Below are 24,934 nucleotides of genomic sequence, written 5' to 3'. Positions count from 1 at the left end.
ACCCCAGTTAACTTCTTAGCACTGTTGGGAGATGGGGCCAGTTGCACTTCAATTTTCAGTTTCCCAAGTTGTCGCAACTAGCTTAGGCATGCAGTTAGTATTTTTATTTAATCCCTTTGGGCAGGAATTCATTCAAACATGCCTACTTCATATTCTTGGAGCATGATCACACATGGTCCCTAAAATAATATGGTAACCTCTTAGTAATGTCGCCAGCTTTGTCAACTTTTGGTGAATAATGATGCATGTTTAATGTATTAAGCTCTAATGGGTGAAATTCATCAAGTGCATTGATACCTGGCATGTCAAAAACCTGCTGATGAGGTACTTTCTCTACTTGTGCATACACAGTGCGCCTGTTTGATCAGAAAAGCAAGAAAGTAACTTTCCTAATATGCCACAGAGCACAAAGTTTCAAAACTTTGCTGTACTTGCTAACCCTGCCTCCCACACCCTTCCAATCTTTCTGAATGGGCAAGGAGTTGTGCCCTGGGGACAAGATTTTCCCTGCCTTTACATTCTTTCTTCTTTTACTAGTTTCATATCACACCGACACCCGAAATAATAGCTGAAGCCAAAAGTATAAACACAGAAATTAAACGAGACTCATTAGCTGTTTAGTGAAAGTCTTTTGAACAATCAGAAGAGGGATGCAGATCCAGACCCCCTCACTCTGCCCAGCCTGCATCCCAACTCAACAATGGTAACTATTTTATTTAAATTTGATAGTTTAATTTCTACAGAAAACCTTCACCCAAGCTGATTGACAACGAGAGAGACACCTTGGCACCCACATCAAACACACCAAACCATTTTAAATGAATTAGAATACTAAACAACAACAAGGTGGGGGGGAGGAACCAATAAGAAGAAATCAAAGTGGGATGTCAAGCCATGCTAAAACTGAACAAACCAGGAGTGGAAAAGCTTTTGAGAAAAAAGTTCCAACTTCTGAACCTGGTGATGTGGTAGATTTCACCCAGGTTCAGAAACATCTGTACATTTAGACAGCAAATTTTAATTGCAAGATTTGTAGGGCTGGGAGGTTGTTTTCCCTCTTAGTAAAAGGATTGTATGTGAACTGATTTCTGAAGATAATGTATTTATGTAAGATGCATGAATTTTCACCATATTTATTTACCGCTAACTTATTTGTATATACTTTTTAAACAATGTATATGCCACCCTTCAAAGTAAAACTAACCCAGCGTGGCTTATATCAAAGTCAACATGCATGATCAATGAAACCACAGTATAAAACTGAAGCATTACATCAGAGCTTTCCAAACTGTGTGTCACAACATGTTAGTGTGTCTGTTGGCTGCAGGGTGTTGGTGTGTCTCATGAACACTCCCCGTTCTCCTCCCAGGGCTGGAAGGGGGTTAGTTTAACCTCCTTGCTAATAAAACTGAATTACTGTATTGTGAAATGATGCATATCTAAAAAGTGGTCACCAACTTGAAAAGTTTGGAAAACTCTGTGTTATTGTCATGAACTACTGCAGTAACTTGAACTATTGCTTTTACTCTTTCAGTTCAATCATCAATTTAAGTTACTACTGATACATTATATTCAAATGATCCTATGCAATACCAGCGCTCTGCCACTGTCTCTATCCCTGTATGTTGCAATATATGAATTCATAAGGTTGAACACTACCCCAAATTGGGAGAAGTGCAAGATTCTAGGGCATCCAGGCACTTACCCAGGGTTTGTTTTCCTTGGAATGAGGTGCGCTGGAGACAGTGGTGTCTTTATGATATAGGGTATATATAACCTGAGCCTATGAGGCAATTGCTTCTCCCATAATGTATTGCTTCTCCCATACCTACAGCCAGCGGTGGAGCTAGCCATGATCCCTACCTTCTCCAGGTATGCCACAAACCAGTGGGAGTGCCCAAGCCTTTGTAGACATTTATGACTTCCACATCACAGATGCAGCCTTCCTTGCTGCTGCTCCCTCACCTTCAGCAAGTACTTTGAAATGCGAGGCGGGATAATGCCCGTTTTGTAGCTTCCAGGGGTAAAATAGTAACCACAACAATTGCTCTTAAAGGCCAACTCTTTCTTGCCGTTTAACCTTAACACATTCAAGAACTAGTTGTGAGGATGTGGAGATTTACATGGAGATACTGACAATCCTGGATTATTTTTGTGAATCCCTGAAAATAGAGACATCACCCCGCTTTTCTGATATGCAGAAGCCCCATTCAGACATTATTGCCTCACATGGGTTGCACCCATGTCACACACACACACACCAACCGGGGTCCCTCCTTGACAGGTCTATCCACAGACCTGTAGGGGAATCCTTCCGCCGAGTGCACTTAGAATTCTCCCTGCAATTGGGAACCTTTTGTGACCAGGGCTCACAGGATTAGCAGGACAGCACGCAGGGCAGCTATCAGTTGATGGAGCCAGAGTCAATGGCAGACAGAGGCAGCTCGTTTCATACCTATCCCCCTCAGGGCCGAGTTCTACAAAGGGAACCTGGAGACTAAGTAGGAGGAAGGTGACCGCAAGTGCCACCTTCTGGACCGGTTGGAAGGCAGATAGAGGATGGCTGAAAACAGACTGAGGCTTGCAGGGCAATTCCTCATTGCCCCCAATGGAGCAGATTCCACTGGTGGGAAGGACCCTAAATGTTCCCAGCACTTGGTGAGGATGTAGCTGGTGGCGATGTGGGCACTGGAAGTGAGGTTAGTGTGCACTGTTCAGTTCCTCTCCCCACATGAACATAAGAATAGCCTGTTAGATCAGGCCAATGGCCCATCTAATACAGCATCCTCTTCTCACTGTGGCCAACCAGTGTTCTCAAGCAAACACCTGGCTAAGGATCCGGTGAATGCTGATATTTAGGTGACTGTCTCAAAGCAGTGATGCCCTGCAGATGCTGACATTCAAAAATACACCATTGGTATTGTCAAAATTCACATTTGAATGCTGACAGGCACTATAGCACATATGCATTGCACACCAGAGTTAATAGCTGGATAGCATCACATTTGAATATCTTGTGTTTACTTTGGCAAATATAAAAAATAGCGAAAACTGAAATGGTCAAGATTTTGATGGCAGACCTTTAGGCTACAACACTTTCTTAGGTGGAGAAATTATTACATCTGATTCTTCTCTGTGAGCCCCATTGTTACCAACTCCTCTTGTGTGTTTATGCAACAACATATTTCAACTCCTATCCCTTCTGCACCATCAGTAAAGAACAACAATAATTTTGGCAACTTTTGTCTGAAAGTTTTTTTCCCAATTAATGAGAAAGGGCACAGTCAAATTAATGCTGCTAGACTGTTCTTGCCCTGTTACATATCCTTGTTATCTAACCATAGTACATGAGCCTCTGTCAGCTCCCACTTAGTTCTCAGGGACATTATGCAAAAAGGTATGTTGCAATTACAGTACTAGGTTTGTGGGCAGCACTTTTCTCAGCAAATTTGTGTCTGTGTCACCCATCTGCAGCTCCAGGCATGACAAACCTCTTGCAATCGTTTTGCCTTTCTTACCATTTCTTTACCATCTTGGGTGCAACAGCTGGTTCAAGAATATAATAAGCTCTGTGTGCTCCATACAAATTGTTTGTTGGGAAAAGTTGCTGGACAGAAACATTAACATGTTCAAGCATGAAAAACATACCAGAAAACATTCAGCAACAGCACAACTCACCATACTAATCTCTTGTGATTAGGCTGGTGGTTTATTATCTTTGTGCCTATGGAGAGAGGGGCCAGTGATTTAAAGTGTTTGGTGCTGCCTGCAAGGCAGGAGCCAGGGCAGCAGGAGGAGGAAGGGGCAGGGCAGTCCGAGACAGAGGGAGGTGCACGGGATGTGGCGGAGGAGAAAGAGACTGAGCCCGGGCCAGTAGATTCCCTGCTATGATCTCCCACCCTGCTGTCTCCTAGAGCCAGGAGAGGCTTGAGGAGGGAAAAGCAGCAATGGTTTCTGTGTAAGTGGCGCCTCAGGTTGAGCACATGCCCCAACAGATGAGGATTCATAAGCTGCTGCTGGTGTGTGTGTGTGTGGGGGGGGGGTCCCCCTGTTGCTTCAACTGTTCCACAAGGCACAAATCTGAGGACAGCTGCCTAGATGCTAGAAGATTGTGTGTCCCTGGAGCACTGTGGAAGCTGCTGTAAGTGCTTCTTTGTCAATAAAGACGGCCAATGTGAGCTTTTCTTGTCTGGGGGTAGGATAAGACACGTAAGGCTAAAAAGTGTGTCCATCCAAAAGTGATGTAATTCCACTGGGCATCCAATGTTCTCATTATATCTGAAATGTGTTGGCAGAGAGAGCAGAATTCAGCTCCAACACAGGTTTCACCATTGGAAATGAATTCTGCAATCCATTCTGTACGTGTTGGGTAGGAGAGGGCTCCTGACAGATCCAGATTCTTGCAGCCTTGGCTTCAATCTGATACTTTTAAAATTCAAGCTAGGGCTGCAAAAGAAGAACGCAAGTGCACTTCCATATCTTCCTTTGCTGCCATAGCTTGATTTCTTTTTTGAACTTTCCCAATCCAAATTTTCCCATGTCTGACATCATGTGATATCGCATGTGAGAAGGGTAGTTTTGGTTTGCTCAAAACAGCCTTGTGGACCTCATTAGGCACACAGGAGATTTATTATCACTGATATAGACAGTGCATCTCTGTGCAAAGCTTCTGTGAGGGTTTATGCAGATCAGAAGTTTATTCTAGTTAACAATTAATGCCCACATTTTTTAAACAGGGAGATTACTATGCAGATCAAGACAAGTGGAGTAGTTGTCATTCTGTGCGATTCCTCCCCCCATGGTTTCATCAGTAGCTGCCAGAATTCATTTTAAAATAACAAGCATTTTAATGGCAAACTTTTGAAACACTGGCAACCTGGTCTTGCAAGCAGGTTGCCCAAAACAGGTCTAAAATATCTAAATACTTTGGATGGAGTAGGAAAAAGAACCAATAATGAGAAAGGAACAAAATTAAAACTATTGTATCCTGTCTTTACTCACAAAATTGTCAAGTGTTAAAACCAATACAATACTGTATTACAATCATCTACAAACCAAAAGCTTTCTTTAAAAGGAAGGTTTTTACTAGGGATGTTCACCAACCACAAGTTTTGGCTTGATGCTAATCCAGCGTCTTGGAAAATAGCCTGATTCGGGACTGGGCTGCTTTGCCTTTGTTCCAAATCCAAGTGGTATGTGTGTTGGGTACCTGAAAAAAGAATTTAAGGAACTATCTATAACTTTAAAAAGCAACAACATTTTTGGGGGAGTAGAATTAGAATCCTACCAAATCTCAAGAGATAGCTACAGTGGTACCTCTGGTTACATACTTAATTCATTCTTAACCTGAAGCACCACTTTAGCTAATGGGGCCTCCCACTGCTGCCGCACGATTTCTGTTCTCGTCCTGAAGCAAAGTTCTTAACCCGAGGTACTATTTCTGGGTTAGCGGAGTCTGTAACCTGAAGCGTATGTAACCCGAGGTACAACTGTACAGTGGTTTCCCAGCAAAGGCAGCTTTTTCAATTTGGGGCGATTGAAAAAGGATAAATTTAGTCTTCGCTATCGTTTTGTGAGCAATTTGTTTGCAAATAGACAGAAAGGTGCCATTGGCGCAGCCAAGGAGAAGGGCAGAGGGGGGCAGGGCAGAGGGGGGCAGCCCCCCCGATCAAGTAAACAATAGAAATACTTAACTAACTGACCAATCATGTTGGTGCTCCCCCCCAACAAAAGTCCTGCCTGTCCCCAACAAAAATCCTGGCTATGCCCATGAGAGGAGCCCCTATGTAAGGAGCATGCCAAATTTCAGGATTGATGCAGAAATTTTGCCCTAGGCATTCTGCTCTATTTGTCACCAAAAGTCAGAGGGGGAGCTAAGCTGAAAGCTGATTTGGCAGGTGTCAATGTGTGGGCAGATGGCAGAGGCAAAAGGACGAACATCCTGCATCTTCCAAGCTAGCACCACTCGTAGAACATAGAATGCATTCCTTCAACATCCCTTGCCCAAAGCACTCTGATAGGATTTCTGGTAATGCCATTCTCAATTTTGGCGTTTCTCAGCTTCTTTTTTCCCCAGACGTAAATTTGGTTCTCCACCCTTCCACACCAGTTTGTCATTTTTTTTAAAGTCCTCATGAAAATTCAAAATTATTTCAACTTTCTCTTATATAATGCATTTTTGTAATTTTTCACCAACATGTTGATTTTATGCACACTTTATCTTAGTATATGCATTTTGTTGACAGCACACTCCAACATTCTGACCTTTGAAAATAACAATAAGTTAACAATAGTGCCTTTCAACAAATTACCTCACTGGAGCATTGCATTGCAGAATATGGAGAACTGTGAATTTTGAAGGATGACTTTCGAAGGATAAAATGTGCTGTCAGCAATATACTTATGATGCACAAGTCTGATTCACTTTTACAACTGCAGGTGTGGCAGTGGATGTTCTGGATCATTAACTGGCAATGGACTGGATGAGAGCCAATTGACTGAAGCTTCCTCAAGGTAAGAGTGAGGTGCCAATAATGGGTGGTTTGCTAGACTGGATGGGTAAGGCTTGGACTGCTCTGGGTAGGGTTACTCTCCCTGTGAAGGAGCATGCCTGCATCTAGACATCTGTTGACCGTGCTCTTGTAGCCTCTAGTTTAGATTACTACAACGTGTTATACATGAAGCTGCCTTTGAAAACGGATCACAAATTGTAGCTGGTGCAGAATTTAGCTGAGAGACAGCAGACTGAGGCAAGACAGTCTGAACATATAACACCAATTTTAGTGCTACCACACTGGCAACCAATCATGTTATGGGCTCAGTTGAAAGGGCTGGCTTTGACTGATAAAGCCTCTTGTGGCTCAGGATCCCAATTTCACAAGGACTGCCTCTCTTCACATGAATCAAGACATAACTTGCATCCATAATCCGAGGGCCTTCTCCACGTTCCTACTCCCACGTGGAGGAGGATGATACGAGATGACGAAATGTGGATGGCTCCCTGCCTAAGCAATGCTCTCCCCATGTCAATGCTATTGATGGCTGTTCTTAGGTGCCAGGCAAAAATGTTTCTATTTTCTCAGGCCCTTAATTCGGAGGGTTATCTGTGACTCCTCTTGTTCTCATACTTTCACTAGTGTAGATTGGAACTCCCTTTTTATAAATATTATATGCATTTTAGGTTATTATTTTTGCTCTTATTTTTGGTGATAATGTGCTTTTACAGTTGTTTTGAGGCTGTTTATGTAAAAAGGGATGAAGCTGTGATGATAATTATGTGATGTGGTGGTGCTGATAGAATCCAGTTGTCCCTCATCCCTAGCTGCAGGGCTGGACAACTCATGAGGCAAAGTGAGGCAACTGCCTCAAGGGCAGCAGTTCTGGCCTCCAATGAATGCATTGCCTGCTGCTACTCCCACAGTGGGAACAGCAGCTACGGTGAGCTCTTAGAGGCCACATTGACCCCTCCCATGCTGCCTCTGCAGTGGACTCTTGGCCAATAGGAGGCACTGCTAGTCTCCTCCCCCCTTGTTCCTGATGCAGATCTTCACTAACCCCCTTTTTCCTGGCTGGGGGTGGGGGGAAGTACCATTTTGTGGGTCACCTCAGGTGCCAAAATGTATTGGGCAGGCCCCACCTAACTGTCAGTCACAAAAGAGCCCTGCCTCCCTGCGCTCCTCACCAAGGTGTTTTCCTTATATGGCAAGCTTAAGGAGAAACGTTTCCATTTTTGCAGATACACTGCCTGCAGGCCTTTAATTTTTTTTTTTTTAATTCCCTTTTCATTACAGTGGTACCTCAGGTTAAGTTCTTAATTCATTCCGGAGGTCTGTTCTTAACCTGAAACCATTTTTAACCTGAAGCACCACTTTAGCTAATGGGGCCTCCCACTGCTGCCGCGCCGCCGGAGCACGATTTCTGTTCTCAACCTGAAGCAAAGTTCTTAACCTGAAGCACTATTTCTGGGTTAGCGGAGTCTGTAACCTGAAGCGTATGTAACCTGAAGCATATGTAACCCGAGTTACCACTGTACAGAGATTTCTCTGAATCCCATGGCTTCTCCCCCCATCCCCTCAGTGGGTCCTAATGTCAACGTTTTCAATTATGATATTGTATCATAATCTATGTTTTATATCTATCCATATTATCCATCATGTTTGTTACACTACAAGTGTTCTAATAATCCTGCTAATGTTTTCATCTGCTTACAGTGGTCTCCTAAATAAATTATAATTTTTCCCATTTGTCTGCAGACCTTTTAAATCTCTACACCTAGGGTTGCCATATGTCTGGAATTTCCTGGACATAGCCAGTAATTGGCCGTCAGAAACAGTGTCCTGGAAAATCCAGATGTTTGGCAACCCATGTCGGCAGTGTCGTTTTTGTCCTAAAATAGCTCAAAAACTTCCCCCCCAAAACAGCGATTTTGCATATATATATATATGCAAAAGAGGGACGCGGGTCGCGCTGTGGGTAAAACCTCAGTGCCTAGGACTTGCCGATCGTATGGTCGGCGGTTCGAATCCCCGCGGCAGGGTGAGCTCCCGTCTTTCGGTCCCAGCTCCTGCCCACCTAGCAGTTCAAAAGCACCCCTAAGTGCAAGTAAATAAATAGGTACCGCTTTATAGCGGGAAGGTAAACAGTGTTTCCGTGTGCTGCGTTGGTGCTGGCTCGCCAGAGCAGCTTCGTCACGCTGGCCTCGTGACCCGGAAGTGTCTACAGACAGCGCTGGCTCCCGGCCTCTTAAGTGAGATGAGCGCACAACCCTAGAGTCGGACACGACTGGCCCATACGGTCAGGGGTACCTTTACCTTTATGTGTGTGTGTGTGTGTGTGTGTGTAAGCTCAACCACTCTGTCAAAAAAAGCTTTTCTGTCCAGATTTTCACTTTTTGAAATATGGCAACCCTACTAAATCACACTTAATTGCTTCAGAAGCCATGATTTGGTTCTTATCATTGTAAGAAGAGCTTGCTGGATCAGGCCTATGGCCCATATAGTCCAACATCCTATTCTCACAGTGGCCAACCAAATGCCTGTGGGAAACCAGCAAGGAGGACCTGAACACAAGAGCATCTCCTCTAGCAACTGATACTCAAAACTGCTTCCAGCTGTGGAGGCAGAGCATAGCCATAATGGCTAGTAGCCATTGATAGTCTTTACCTTCATGAAAGGTAAAGGGAGAGGGAGAACAACTTTTCTCTGTTGATTTCCTCCATACAGTGCTTAATTTTATAAACTATCATGTCACCTCTTGCTCATCACCTTTCCTCTCCCCTCCTAAGGGAGCCACTCACTCACAATACCTCTGTCTTGCCAGGATTCAATCTCAGCTTCCCCCCTTCCCCCCATCTCCTTTGCCTTTGCCTTATGGTGGACAAGGCTTGTGGGGGGAGAGGTTTTTCAGCCTCTCCCATCCAATTTCTTGAAATGCTAGTCTCTTGAGTGGTTCTCAGAGGCAGGACTGGAACTACAGTGGTACCTTGGGTTACAAACGCTTTGGGTTACAAACACTTCGGGTTACAAACTCTGCTAACCCAGAAGTAGTACCTCAGGTTAAGAACTTTACCTCAGGATGAGAACGGAAATCCCCATTAGCAAAAGCGCACCTCAGGTTAAGAACGGTTTTGGGTTAAGAACTGTACTGTAACACAGTGTCCCCAATTCCCATTCCTCAGAGCTGGTTCAAGAGTGTACCATGGTCAATGGGATCAAAACCCACGAGAGATCAAGAAACAGGAGCATGGCCACACTGCTGCAGTTCTGCCTTCTGCCACCAAAGCCAACTCAGTCCCATGGCCAGGCCTGAACCCAGATTGAAATGAACCCAGAATGGATTGAGTCTCTCCATTCAGAGAACTGCCCATCTATTCCTACTCTCTGCTTGCCAATTCTTGGCCAACAAGGAGACTTGGCCTCTTCTTCTGTGACTGCTAAGCTTACTCGGGAATCTTTAGTAAGGTACCTTGCTGGAAGCTTGTTGAAAGTCCAAGTGCCCCTTGTGATGGGTGGGTGGGAGAGTTTCTAGGGCTGCAGTGAACGTATCTTGTTACTATTGCTACATTAGCATTCGTTTCGCCATCTGTTCTCATAAGGCTGACTAGAAGCGTGACTAAGCTTTGCTGGGATCTCCCCCGCTTTGCAGGGCCATTGATTCTTATCCTGCCCAAGGTAAATGAACCAGTTATGAAAGCAGAGATGCTGTGCATCAATTATCAAATTAAATTAAAATTCAGTCACCAGGAGCTGACAAGGAAATAAATAGGCTCATTCATATCCAGCTAAATCTAAATCCTTTAGCCTAATTACACTCCGTGGTGACTCAAACAAGGGCACATAAAGCATTGGTGCAACTTTAGCTGCTGTAGATCCACACACAGGCAAGAACCAGATTTAATCCAATTCCACTCCAAAATTAGAAAGTTAATCACTATTCCTTTTTTTAAAAAAATAAATCACATTTTTTGGAGGTGCCCAGCATGAAAGCCCCCAGGCCTATTTCCCTGTTGTTGTGCTGAATTTTATGTACTCTGGATTGTCTAATATTCTTAGGAATTTCACCCACTGTGGCCAAAAGAAGAAATAGTTAAAATTCTATCCAATTTTTAAAAGTCTATATTTTTATAGAAATATGAAATGCAGCAAATTTATATTCAAAAAGTTATATGGCAGTAAAATCACCATAAAGCTGAAAGATGGCAAATGAAAAAGAAACTAAAACTCTTAAAAGCCCTTGGGTACATTGCACTACGTACCGTAGCAGTATTAGCGTGCTCAACTTTACATTGGTTGTGCACCATACACCCTTTTTTCTCTTTTCTTTTGCATGGTGGTGGTATAAAGGAAACAAAAGGTAATAGGGAATTAACAAACATACTTAAAGAAAGCAAACATGGATAGAAAGGATTATGGAGTCCATGGGCGGCATCCAACTCAACAGTGCAAGGACGCTGCACAACTTTCCTGCCCTCTCCTCTCCCACTGTGATCCTCAGACCAGTTCTGTTCTGGGTTTTCTCCCAAGCCGCTGGGGAGATTTGCGAGGTGTGCACTGGGTGTGCAGGGAGAAGAGAGGATGGGAAAGTTTTATTGTGCTGCTAAATATCCTTGAGGGGGAAATGTTTAGTTGGACACCACACCTTGTTTTTAGAGCTACAGACAATGCAGGATATTCTACGCTACATCAATTGGTAAACGAAATAAAATTTGACCAAACAAGGATGTGGAGCCCTCAGATCTTCCATACAACCTCCACATAATGTATTTCTGTCTTGGTAGTGGTACCTCGGGTTAAGAATTTAATTTGTTCCAGAGGTCCGTTCTTAACCTGAAACTGTTCTTAACCTGAGGTACCACTTTAGCTAATGGGGCCTCCCGCTGCCGCTACGTAATTTCTGTTCTCATCCTGAAGCAAAGTTCTTAACCTGAGGTACTATTTCTGGGATAGTGGAGTCTGTAACCTGAAGCATCTGTAACCTGAAGTGTCTGTAACCCGAGGTACCACTGTAGTTTTCAACGTGAAGTTCCAGATTCAATGCAGCAATTCAAAAGAAATATTTTATTAACAAGCAAACCTTCTCTAACTGAACAAGCTGACGGGCCTCAGAGGCGGAGCTAGCTGTGCACCCAGGAGCTAGCCACCCGCGGGGGCAGGGCTAACCGCCTGTGGGGGCTCCCCTGCAGCGAGCTGCCCAGGGGGGCCGCGCAGCGATGTCACCCCCCCTCAGGGATGACATCTAGGGTGCCCCCGACCCCCTTCCCCTGCCACTGACAGACCTACTCTTAAGAGGCTATTCATTTTGAAGATAAAGTAACATCTACCATCATGGAGAGACGCCAATACTTTGGCCACCTCATGAGAAGACCCCCTGGAAAAGACCCTGATGTTGGGAAAGATGGAGGGCACAAGGAGAAGGGGACGACAGAGGATGAGATGGTTGGACAGTGTTCTCGAAGCTACCAGCATGAGTTTGACTAAACTGCGGGAGGCAGTGGAAGACAGGAGTGCCTGACGTGCTCTGGTCCATGGGGTCATGAAGAGTCAGACACGACTAAATGACTAAACAACAACACAGCCATCATGGAGTTGTGGGGGGCAAGGAGGCTGCAGAATAAGAGAGAGGAGGAGGCATGGGAATGGAGGTGTTCTGTGTGCAGGGGGCAATTGAGGAAAGGAAGGAGGAGAAGGGAGGGGAAATGGGGGGTTACAAAAAAGGAGGGATCAGGAGGCATGGCAATGAGGGTGAAGATGAAGATGTCTGGTAGTATTCACTCCCTTGATGATTTCTGATGGACCATCCCAGTCTTTGTCTCTTAACTGCCAGGTTGGCATGGCTCATCAGTGTAAACTGCACCCAGCAGCGTTTGGCACAGCTTAATCAAATCTTGATTAACTCTAACTTTTACTAAACCCAATAATTATGGGTGCCTTGCACCCACAAAACTCTGGCACCCCAACACATAGCAATATTTATTTACTTTCTGCAAAATGGCAGCAATTTTGCTTTTTTTTGGCGGGGGGAACCTTTGGCCTTTATTCATATTTCTCTTCTTTACTGCTTTGTTTTGCAACTGATTTTTTAATTATCTGTACTGCTCCCAGAACCTAGCTTCAGTGCGGACATTTCATATGTCTTTGTTTCGTTGTTGCGTAATTGCTTTTATCTTATGATTTCTTGGATGGTATCTCTCCTCTACCCTGCTGTGACTTGTCAATCATCTTGAATTGCCAGGAAAGGTCAATGCATTTGTCTATCACTTATTACTGGGAAAGGAAGTTAGCCATATTGTTATCATCATAAGATTGGTGTGGATTGATGAGAAACAAAAGTTGTATGCAGAGGAAAACATTGTCTTACTTTGACCTGAACCCAGTAAGGTTGTTTAATTACATAAGAGCACCAAAGAAATTTCTCAAAACTCTTTATCACTTATATACCGTATTTTTCGCTCCATAAGACGCACTTTTTCCCTCCTAAAAAGTAAGGGAAAATGTGTGTGCGTCTTATGGAGCGAATGCAGGGGGGAGGCAGGCAGGAAAAGCCCCCTAGAGAAGAAGAAGAAGAAGAAGAAGAAGAAGAGTTTGGATTTGATATCCCGCTTTATCACTACCCAAAGGAATCTCAAAGCGGCCAACATTCTCCTTTCCCTTCCTCCCCCACAACAAACACTCTGTGAGGTGAGTGGGGCTGAGAGACTTCAAAGAAGCGTGACTGGCCCAAGGTCACCCAGCAGCTGCATGTGGAGGAGCGGAGACGCGAACCCGGTTTCCCAGATTACGAGACTACCGCTCTTAACCACTACACTACACTGGCTCTCCAGAGCTGCACACAAGCTCCGTGTGGCTCTTGCAGGCTTTTCCCCAGGAGGGAGAAGGGACTGACGCAGCCAGTCAGTCCCTTCTCCCTCCTCGTAGAAAAGCCCACAGGAGCCGCGAGCTCCTTAAAGGGTGTGTGGCTCCTGTGGGCTTTTGCGGGAGGTGGGGGAATTGCCATAGCCCCATGCAGCCTCTCACGGCCGGAGAGGCTGTGCGCAGCTAAAGAAGCCAAGACAGTGAGCAGGATCCATCCTACTGGCTGTCTTGGCTTCTGCCATAGCCTCACGCAGCCTCTCCGGGCCGGAGGAGCTGTGCGTGGCTAAAGAGGAAGCGAAGACAGCCAGCGGGATGGATCCCGCTCGCTGTCTTGGCTTCTTTGCTCTGGGGGGAATAATATTTCCCCCCCCTCTAAAAACTAGGTGTGTCTTGTGGTCCGGTGCGTCCTATAGAGCAAAAAATACGGTACGTGCAAACTTTATGTTGTAAAGCCTCCTTTTCAAGCTGAATTTGGTAATGCTTAATCTGCTGGTTCTTGTTTCCACAGCCTCCTGTCTTAAGCTTCTTAAGCATGCTTCTTCATGCTGTGCTTTGTCATATATATCTTTTAGCATACAAAAATAGGAAGCTGCCGTAGTCCATCCAGCTCAGTATGGTCCATTAATGTAAAATGGCCCATTGGTCCATCTACCTCAGTATTGCCCACACTGACTGGCAGCATCTCTCTAGGTGGCCAAGCAGGGGACATTCCTAGCCCTACTTTGAACCTGAACTCAATTCATTCTTCATGCAAAGTGTGTGCTTCACCCCTGAGCTATAGTTCTTCCTTCTTATCTTGTATCCCTTTTAGTCCTCTTCCTTTTACCAATCAAGTGAAACTTGAATCATTGCTCTTACGAGAAGCATTCCATTCCTTGCTTTGATCATTTACTTACTCCCTTCTGCACCTGCTTCAGCTTGTTTGAGACCTTGCCTAATGCACCTCATTGAATTTTCTCTCTTCCCAGTGATGCTACCTACCCTGTCAGTTTACCCTACATGATAGGGTAGGTAGCATCACTGGGAGGAGAGAAAATTCAGTGAGGTGCATTAGGCTTTTTAATGTTGTATTTTTATATGTTGTGACCTGCCCTGGGACCATAGGGTGAAGGATGTGTAATTAATCAAATTAATAGTAATAATAATTTCCATCTGGTAACAAACATACTTATTTTGTTTTGGTTTAGAACAGGCATAGGCAAACTCTGGCCCTCCGGATGTTTGGGACTACAATTCCCATCATCCTTAGCTAACAGGACCAGTGGTCAGGGATGATGGGAACTGTAGTCCCAAACATCTGGAGGGCCAGAGTTTGCCTATGCCTGGTTTAGAAGTAAGTTTCTATCAGATTCAGTAGCTCAACAACTGAATGACAAATATCAATATTACTACTTGAACTCAGAGACCTGTTTCTGCACCAGTATGAATGCTCAGGAGATGGACTTGGAGGCACTGTTTTCCATTCTTGACCTGCAGATCCAAGGCTATTGTAGTGGATGAGTATGCTGATAACACACTTGCTACCTTCAAAGAAAATGATCTCAGAGAAAGGGAACTGTAGTCTGGAAAATGCAATTTGAGGGGAAGGAATAGGAAGGGACCGGATGTTCTCAATACTCCTGCCTTTGTAACCAATCCTAATATTATCCCAATATGCTCCAATAGACAAGAAGAATAGACAAGAAGGGTAGATTCACTATATTGGCCCAAATGAAGGGATTGGAAGAAATATTCCCAGGTTAGAGGCACCAAACTCCTACCCTGCCAGCAATCTATTTACTGATTCTGGGCCAGAGGAGCAAGTACAGCAGTGGAAATGGGGCATCTGGATTTCAGTAAGGCTATTAATAAAGTCCCCCATGATATTCTTGCAGGGAAACTGATAAAATTTGGGCTGGATGAGGTAACTGTTAGGTGCATTTGTAGCTGGTTGACTGACCCAACCAAAAGAGTGTTCATTAATGATTACTTGTCATCCTGGAAAAAAGTGACAAGTGGGGTGCTGCATGGTTCAGTCGTGGGCTTGTTGTTGTTCAATGTATTTATAAATGACTTGGATGAAAGTATTCAGGGGTGGTCATCAATTTTTCAGATGACACCCAACTGGGAGGAGTAGCTAATACCACAAAAGACAGAACCAGGATTCAAGGTGATCTTAACATATTGGAGAACTGGGCCCAAACTAACAAAATGGATTTCAATAGGGGCAAATGTAAGGTTCTACACTTAAGCAGGAATAACCAGCTGCACCAATATAAGATGAGGATGCATGTTTTGCCAGTAATACATGTGAAAAGGATTTAGGGGTCTTAGTAGACCGCAAGCTCAACATGAGACAACAATGTGATGCAGCTGCAAAAAGAGCTAATGCTATTCTAGGCTGTATAGTGTCCAAGACAAGGGAAGTAAAGTACCTCTCTATTGTGCCTTGGTCAGACCACACCTGGAATACTTTGTCCAGTACTGGGCACCACAATTTAAGAAGGATATTGATAAACTGGAAAAGGTGCAGAGGAGGGCAACCAAGATGATCAAGGGTATGGAAACCAAGCCTTATGAGAAAGGTTGAAGGAGCTGAGTATGTTTACCCTGGAAAAGAGGAGACTGAGGGGAGATATGATAGCCACCTTCAAATATCTAAAGGGGGAAAGGAGCAAGCTTGTTTTTTTCTGTTCCAGAGGGTAGGACCCCAACCAATGGCTTCAACTTACAAGAGAGATAAACATCAAGAATAACTTTTTGATAGTAAGAGCTGTTCAACAGTGGAACGGACTCCCACGGGAGGTTGTGGACTCTCCTTCCTTGGAGGTTTTTTAAAGCAGAGGTTGGATGGCCATTTGTCACGGATGCTTTAGTTAAGACTCGTGCATTGCAGGGAAATGGACTAGATGACCCTCATGGTCCCTTCCAACTCTACAATTCTACAATTCTATGATTCATTCCTAAACGTGTGCATCTAGTGCATGTCCGAAATATAGATTTCTAGGGGTTAAACTGCTGTGCTTTCTCTGTAGGAAATCTTGGGAACTGTAGTTCAGTGACAAGGGCTAAGAATTCCAAAGAGAGAATTCTCAGCACCCACAATTAACTAATTCCCAGCATTTGAGGTGGGGAATTAGTTAAGACTGCACATTAAGCCTGTAGTGCAGATGTACCTATCAGAACATTTTAGTACCCTTTGCTATCATGTAATTTAATTTTGTTGCTGTTTCTGTCCTTCAGCTCCTCACCAGGGCCAGCTCTACCATTAGGCACAGGAGCACTTCCAGGACTTAAAAGGATCTAAGCCAGGCATGTTCAAAGTCTGGCCCAGGGGCCATTTGCGGCCCAGTTTAAAACGGCCCCACAGGCAATTTTGAAAAATCAATCTGTTGTGGCCCCCGAGCGCCTGCCTGCTGCTCTGCTTGCTGTCCCCTGGAGCCAACGCCAAGGTTAGAGGCGGGCGGGCCTTCTTCCTCCTCCCTGCTTCTCTCTGTATCTGTCACCCTCTCCCAGCTGTCTCCACCCTGCGCTCCCTGTCCCTATACGGATTTTTTTTTGTCTCTGTAATCTTGTGGAGCACAATGTTTTCTTGTCTCTCTTCCACCCCCTCACCCTTCTCTTTAATCTCATCACCCCGCATCTACTCTCCTCCCCCCGTCAGGTTTTGAACTGTGTGTGTGTGTGTGTGTGTGTGGCATGCACATACAGACACATATATACTATCTTTTCCCCAGCAATTGAGAGGAGAGTCTTTTAAGGAGAGAGGGAAGAAAAAGGGGGAGACAAACTCTCTCTCTCTCTCTCTCTCTCTCTCTCTCTCTCTCTCTCTCTCTCTCTCTCTCACACACACACACACACACACACACACACTCCCTTTAACATTTTTTTGCTGGTTTGTTTACTACCCTCATCAAGAGGTTTGTGCCAACTTGGTGTTATGTTCCTATTCATATTTTTTGAACTTAAAAGTTGACAAACAACCTTTATTACCAGTAATTTGTAATGTACTTTACAGTGTTCCTGACATATATTTCAGTTTCCTGGTTTGTTTGTTTTTTCATCTGGCCTTCAGATATGAAAGGCAGAGTGATTTATCACCTGTTTAGATTTGTCATCCATGTGACAAAATGAAAATTATGCCGTTTGCAATAAACATTGCATAAAATAGTTAATTTGCATTTAATTTAATTTGCATTTAATTTTAATGGTTCAAAGGAGGTCAGGCAAAATGGCTGGCCCTCACACATGTTCACTTCATCAAATCTGGCCCTCTTTGAAAAATGTTTGGACACCCCTGATCTAAGCAGAGGCCTCTGGCACTAATTCACATACAACTTGCATAGACATTGTTGTTGTTGTTGTTTGCACACTGCTCTTCTCTACCCACAGGTCTCAGGGTGGTTCACAGCATAAAAGCTGCGCATAAAAGCATAAATAAATAAATAAATAAATGAAAAACAAGAAACACCCAATAATCCCCCCTCCCCATGTACACATGCCTCGGGGGGGGGGGGGAGATTGTGGATATGTGGGTAAGCAGGATCTCACCAGCACTGTGGTGCTCCGTCACCATGTGAGTAAAGATACAACATTTTCCAAAGTTTTAAAAAAGAGGAGGGGAAAAGGCAGGAGATCTGGGGCCTAGTGCAAAAGATCCAGTGCTTGGTCCCTGTGGGTAAACTGTAACAATGTCCATGGTGTCATGACTGCCTCAGATGGCCAAGGCTAGAGACCAATAGTGGTAGCCGCTCCACCCCAGCTGTTCCTCCTGGGTCCTCTGGCCATGGCCTCCTTTTGACCCCCCCCCCCCATATCTAGCCCGTTACCCTCAGTACTATTGCCAGTATTGAAATACAGTAAGATTCAGCTGCCAGTCCAGTAGGCTTCCAAAATTGGGTGTGTGTGGGCTCAGGATCTTGTCCTTTGCTTTAGGCAGCAAAACATCTTCAGCCATCTCTGCTTTCTGATGGAATAGTGAAGGAATGATGCTGAATTTCCTAAGTTGTGTGCCCCCAAAGCAAGGTCAGTTTTATTGCTGGCTTTATTCTAGGGTTGTGTACACAGCACATAGTTAAAGCACATCTAAAGCACAAGATGCACCCCCCCCCAATCCTGGGAACTGTCATTTGCCAAGTCAGCTGGGAATTGTAGCTCTGAGAGGTGGAAACTACAATTCCTAGGATTCTTTGGGGGAAGTCATGTTCTTTAAATGTATGATGTGTACAGAGCCTATGTTTAAAATCAAGGTTGCCTTCAGTGAATCTTGCTCCGGAGTCCCTTATATGTTTGAAAAAACCCTAGGGCTTTTCCTTCAACCTTGCTGTGATTTGATGAAGTGGGTGAAAGGAACAATATTGCCCCTTGTGCACCTTGGGTCTTGTCAAAGATAATCTCAGACATTTTAATGAGCTCTATTTAAGGAAGAACAAGTAAGGTAACCCAAGCAAAGGATGTGTGAGCAGTGTATTAGAGAGGTGCAGTCTGAGCACCCAAAAGGCTCTTTTTCCTCTATCATTATATTTAATAGCAGGCAGGAACTCTTGAGGAGAAGCACCAATTATACAATGACTCGGGGCTTGCTGCTACAAGCCAGGATCAAATGTTTCCGAGACAATTTACTGTAACTCGATGCACTGATGAGTTTGCTCTTGGCAAATTCTTGATCTGTTTAATGACTGGGAACTGTTTAATTCACCTTCTATTGAGAAAGGGTTACAAGTTTAATATTCAAAATCCCTGCCTGAACTAATGCGGGTCTTGGTATATGACAGACATGAAGAACCATGTTGTTGTTGTTGTTGTTGTTGTTGTTGTTGTTGTTGTTGATTTGATTTATATGCTACACTTTATCCTAAGATCCCAGATTGATGTACAACCTTTTTTAAAATAATAATAATAATTTTTATTATTTTCAATAAAAACCCCCAATATATGCTACATTGTATCAGTACCAGATTACCCCACACATTTCTCATTAACATTAAAAAATAATTAAAAAGAACACATTCCCCCCCACCATACCTAGACTTCCCTCCATCCCCTCTTCTGGTTCTTTAAATAAACCAAATCATCTTACATTCCAGATCCCTTTTCCCAAATTTCCAACTACTAAACAATTAAACTTGTGGTATACGGCACAGATATTTTAAACATTCACTTTATACATTACACATCTATGCTTTCATGCTATTTCCCCTTTTAAAATTATCTTAACTGTTGCTTTTTGCAAGCATTTAATCCATGTCTGTTGATGTCCCAATTTATTTCCAACCACTGGCCCCTAAATAAAATCCATTTTCCAGACCGTTAGCCGTTCTTTTTTCTTCTTCTTACTTTGGCATATTTAAATCTCCTCCAAAAGAGGCTTCTCATTAGGACAAATCCCCATTTCAGCCCTCCTTCCTTCCAAATTTCTCTCTGCCTCCACAGTTGTGATTTCACCCAAATTTCTAACTATTTCCTGTCTGTATTCATATTTAAAGCTCCTCAAGAAGCTGCTACCAATTAAGGCCATTTCCAGTTTCAGCTCCTCTTGTCTTAACATTGGTGATTTTACCAATACTTCCTCAAATATTTTCTGTGTATGCTGCCCTTCAGATTCCCCTGCTTTTTGCTTTTGGATTTTCTTCATAACAGTTAGCCTCCTGCCCTACAAACTGTCCCTCCTGTCTTTGCCCGAGAGTCTCCCCTGCGTCTATTTCCAGTTCTTCCGTCGTGTTGTTATATTGATCCAATCTGGTACTGATGGTCTCTGTTATCTTAGCCATACATTCCATAAATTCTCTTTTCCATTGGTTCCAAAATTCAGCATCTGAGCTCATCTCTGGCTGCCCTGCCCCCTGTCCTTCCATTGTTTTCAGCACAGCCGGTTTTCTTCATCAGTCCTGATTAAGTCCAAGGCCATTCAATACAGTTTCCCAGTAAACACCAGGGGGTTCCAGTACTTTCCCAGGGGGAACATATTCAAACCACTTTTCCGCTTTTCCGAAATGTCTCAGAATGGGGTACAAAGTCACTTGCAAACTGTTCCTTAAAGTCTCAGTTGTGTTTGTTGAGCAGACTTCAAGCTTCTTCCTTCTTCATATATCTTAATCCAAGTCTCTTCTGCTGAGTTCCTCAACACAGCACAAAATTAAATTCCCAGTTTTATAATCCATTAGTGATAGCATGCAATTATGAATAGAGTTCAGTTGTTAAGAACTTTCCTTTCCACAACCACAAACGAAAGGTTTGAGACAGTGGTGTTAGGGCTCCCTGACGCTCACAGGAATCTCGCACTGCCTTCCTTGTTCTGTCTCTCAGCACAGCATCGTAGCCACTTTTAAACTCTCCTGATACAGTGGTTCCTCGGGTTAAGAACTTAATTTGTTCTGGAGGTCTGTTCTTAACCTGAAACTGTTCTTAACCTAAAGCACCACTTTAGCTAATGGGGCCTCCTGCTGCCGCTGCGCCGCCGCTGCACAATTCCTGTTCTCATCCTGAAGCAAAGTTCTTAACCCAAGGTAATATTTCTGGGTTAGCGGAGTCTGTAACTTGAAGCATATGTAACCCGAGGTACCACTGTATTGACAATCAGTAAAGAATGGGTTTTGGTGGCTCATCAGCAGGCACTTGTCCATAAGTTTTTAATAAAAGAAGTTCTCCTACTTGCAGCTTTTCTCCATGTAATGTAATTTATCCAGAAATCGAAGGGTGGACCTCCTGTTTTAACCCTCTATGTATCACCGAATTCAGTCTAATTAAATCCATCTGAGTCTTCAATCAAAATGGTCAAATTCTTCTTACCCTTTTATTTCAGCTTGAATATTTTTAGTTGAGAATCTCCTGCTGACAGTAGGCAGCTCGAAGCTTCATCCCACAGAGTTGCGTTGCAGCTGAGAGCACTCTCAACCGCTCCCCCCCACTGCTTGCCTGTTGGCAGTGGTTTTTTCAGGGATGGCAGGAAAGTTGGCGCTCTGCCAGACCTCTTGACACTCCACACAACCTTGTGGAGCTGGGGGGGGGAGGAGCTTGCCTTGGCACACTCCCCTCTAACCTCTGTGGGCTTGGGTCTGTCTGGAGCTCAGGCCTGCACTCCCTGTTCTATCGGCAGGAAACCTGAAGTCTCTTGAGTGATGTACAACCTTCATAATATAATTAACACAGCATAATTAAAAAAAAAATAATACACAGCATAATAATAAAAAATCATAATAAAAGTCCATAGATTATTTAACTGCCGAAGGCCTAGGTAAAAAGGAATGTTTTCACGTGGGGCCTAAATATGTAATGATATTACATCCCTCGGGAGCCACTACAGAAAAGGTCTGTTCTTGTGTTGTCATCCTCCGAACCTCCCAGGCCCTCCCATAGAGAAGGGCCTTGGATGACAAGCTCAAGGTCCGGGCTGGTTTCTATGGGGAAATGCGGTCTTTAAGGTATTGAGGTCCTGAGCTGTTCAAGGCTTTATAGGTCAAAACCAGTACTTTGAATTGGGCCCGGAAACTATTTGGCAGCCAGTGTAGTCTGGCCAGGATTGGAGTTATAAACTCAAATCGTCTTGTTCTAGTGAGCAACCTGGTAGCTGAGTTTTGCACCAGCTGAAGGTTCTGAATGGTAGGCAGCCCAACATATAACTCATTGCAGTAATCCAGCCTAGAGGTTACCATAGTGCCAGCCACAGAAGTTAGACTATCCCTGCCGAGAAAGGGGTGTAGCTGAGCCACCAGACGAAGCTGACAGAAGTTACTCAACGCCACCAAGGCCACCAGGACCTCAAGCAACAGTAATGGATCCAGGAGCACCCCCAAGCTAGGGAATGTAACCCCCTCAAGAGCAGGCAGTCTCCCATTCATCTAGTCTGGGGAGCCACCCACTAACAGTGGACACAGTTACATTGGGTTTTTGTTTTGGTTTTTTTAAAAAAGTATTTTAAATGTGTTATAACACTGTGACACCACATGGTGTTGTAGAGTACGATCCTTCAGCAACGCGAATTCCCATTATGAGCTTTACAGCACATTTTCCTGAAACTTTGTTTTTTTTAATATGCATGGATCCAGCACGTGTCTCAATCTTACCTGGATTGAGCACCTGCTTATTGGCTCTCATCCAGCACATTCACCACCACACCTGTAGATGTAAAGGAGAAATAGAGCTGTGTGTCATCAGCATATTGCTGACAACACATTCTGGAACTCTGGATCTTTGTCAATGACAGATTCCCCACTTCCTCATCCTCACACTTTGCATTCCTGAATTGGTATGAATTTATATGGCTCGTGGTTTGGAAGGAAAGTGGTTGAGGTGGGTCTTCTGTATTTGGAAGCTATTGAGGGTCACTCTTTGGTCTGATCAGAACCTGTTGCAGATTAGTTTTTGTTAAATGTTTGCTGCTGCCAACAAACACTGGAAACTCAGATTTCCTTAAGTGTGCATCACCTCGGTCTGTCCTCAGTGCAGTCAGGTCCCTTTTATCCAAAATGCATAGTGATGAAGCTCAGGCGGCTTCCAGGATAATTGCATGTCACTGGGAACCAGAGCCTCTTTGTAACTTGTTCATCATACCTCCAATTAGTCTGAGTGTTCCTTGTGAAAAATGAGCTTGCACAAGGGATCCTGTACAGTCTATGTAATTAGACACTTTCAGACAATAAGGGACAAGTGACAAGACAATGCCTTTTTATGGCAAATTTTTCTTGTGGGTTTAGCTCCTTGTAACTTTTACATAGCTGTCAACTTTCAGATTTGAAAATAAGGGATTAGCAGCCTTGAAAATAAGGGATCGGCAGCCTCACCTGTCTTGGGGAGCCTTGAAAATAAGGGATCGGCAGCCTCACCTGTCCCGGGGACAGTCTGTGTGATATCTAACAATCCCGTAGCAGCGGGAAGCAGCGGGAGACGGCGCTGGAATAAGAGAATCTCCTGCAAAAAAAGGGAAGGTTGACAGCTATGAACTTCTATGGAAAGAAATGTAGAGTGGTATCTCGGGTTACGAATTTAATTCGTTCCGGAGGTCAGTTCTTAACCTGAAACTGTTCTTAACCTGACATGTGCTTTCGCTAATGGGGCCTCCCGCTGCCACCAGCGCACGATTTCCGTTCTCATCCTGGGGCAAAGTTCTCTACCCGAGGTACTGCTTATGGGTTAGTGGCGTTTGTAACCCAAAGAGTTTGTAACCCAAAGCATTTGTAACCCGAGGTACCACTGTGTACATATAGAGAGGTATGCAGAGATGTTCTAGAAAGTGTACATAACTCTCTGCTTGGCTTTTAGTAAAAGTTAAACAAACAAATAAAAAACCCTTGATGATCCTGCAAGATCATGGCTTCTTATTGCTCTATCTACATAGCACCGGGGGAGGGAGGAATATAAGACACAGTTAACCCAAAGTTCAGCACTTCACAGAGCGACCCTATGCATATCTACTCAGAAGTAAGCCCTGCTGAGTTTAGTGGGACTTACAAATGCTAAGGATTGCAGCCCTAAATTCCTGTTCATGTACGCACGTTTAACTCTCAAATCTTTAAAGAATGGGTAGGCAAACTAAGGCCTGGGGGCCAGATCTGGCTCAATCGCCTTCTAAATCCAGGCCGCGGACAGTCTGGGAATCAGCATGTTTTTACATGAGTTGAAGTCCCTGCTCCCAATATAGTCCAGCCCCCCACAAGGTCTGAGGGACAGTGGACCAGCCCCTGCTGAAAAAGTTTGCTGACCCCCGTTTTAAAGGAAACTGAAACCTAACCTACTCCTGGAGTTTCTTAGCAGTTAGGAAGCACATAGCAATGTTAAAATCCAGTCATGTCATATTTTCAAACGTGCTTTGGGAGATATTCAGCGTGTAAAACTTTTCATAACAACTACTGAGGTTATTCTCCCTATTAAAGTATCTGGCTCTTATCTTTAGTTTAAAGATTATTTCTACAACTTTCCCCCTCCACTCCCGTCCCTTTCGTGGGATTACCACAAAAGTATCCTGGGAATGAAGATACAGTGGTACCTCTGGATGCAAACGGGATCTGTTCCGGAGCCCCGTTCACATCCTGAAGCGAATGTAACACGCGACTGCACGTCTGACCGTGTGCGGGTTGCGTTTCGCTGCTTCCACACATGCACGTGACGTCATTTTGACCATCTGCACATGCGCAAGCAATGAAACCCGGAAGTAACATGTTCATTACTTCTGGGTCATGGCAGAGCGCAACCTGAAAACGCTTAACCTGAAGCATATTCATCCCAAGGTATGACTGTATTCCAAAGGAGAGCTACCAGTCTGTGTACTGAAGGGAGATGAAATAGTTCAGAGGGCATTACATAAATTAAAGTTGTTTCCAAACAACCTGTGAGCTTTACTGTAGTGTGTGGATTTATTTTTGCTTTAATGTTTTCATGTAATTTTGGATTATTTGCAAGTGGCAAAAAACACAACAGATACATATGATAATCTCTTTGCGTGGACAGGTGGAGTCCCTCAAACCTTGGGCGTCCTCCATATGGAATAATGACTCAAGACAATGTGCTATGGGATTAAAATTGGCCACAAGTTTATTATGTTCCAGATGTGGGTACACCTTGGCTCAGGCATTGGGCGTTTATCCCTCCCAGTCCCCCACTGGGGATCTGGG

The 24,934-nt window shown here is 44.1% G+C and overlaps 1 long non-coding RNA gene across 1 annotated transcript in view; it reads left to right on the top strand.

Moving 5' to 3' along the window:
• Positions 1–24,934, top strand: part of LOC309381047 — a 46,190-nt gene that overhangs the window by 8,013 nt on the left and 13,243 nt on the right. Inside the window, exon 2 of the long non-coding RNA XR_014173278.1 lies at positions 6,439–6,513. This is a non-coding gene — a long non-coding RNA (uncharacterized lncRNA). The remainder of the gene's footprint in view (positions 1–6,438; positions 6,514–24,934) is intronic.

This window comes from Podarcis melisellensis, assembly GCF_964234715.1.
Source record: "Podarcis melisellensis genome assembly, chromosome: 1".
NCBI classification, from domain to species: domain Eukaryota; kingdom Metazoa; phylum Chordata; class Lepidosauria; order Squamata; family Lacertidae; genus Podarcis; species Podarcis melisellensis.
The sequence above is the reverse complement of the archived record's forward strand: the minus strand, read 5'-3'. Positions and strand labels throughout refer to the sequence as shown.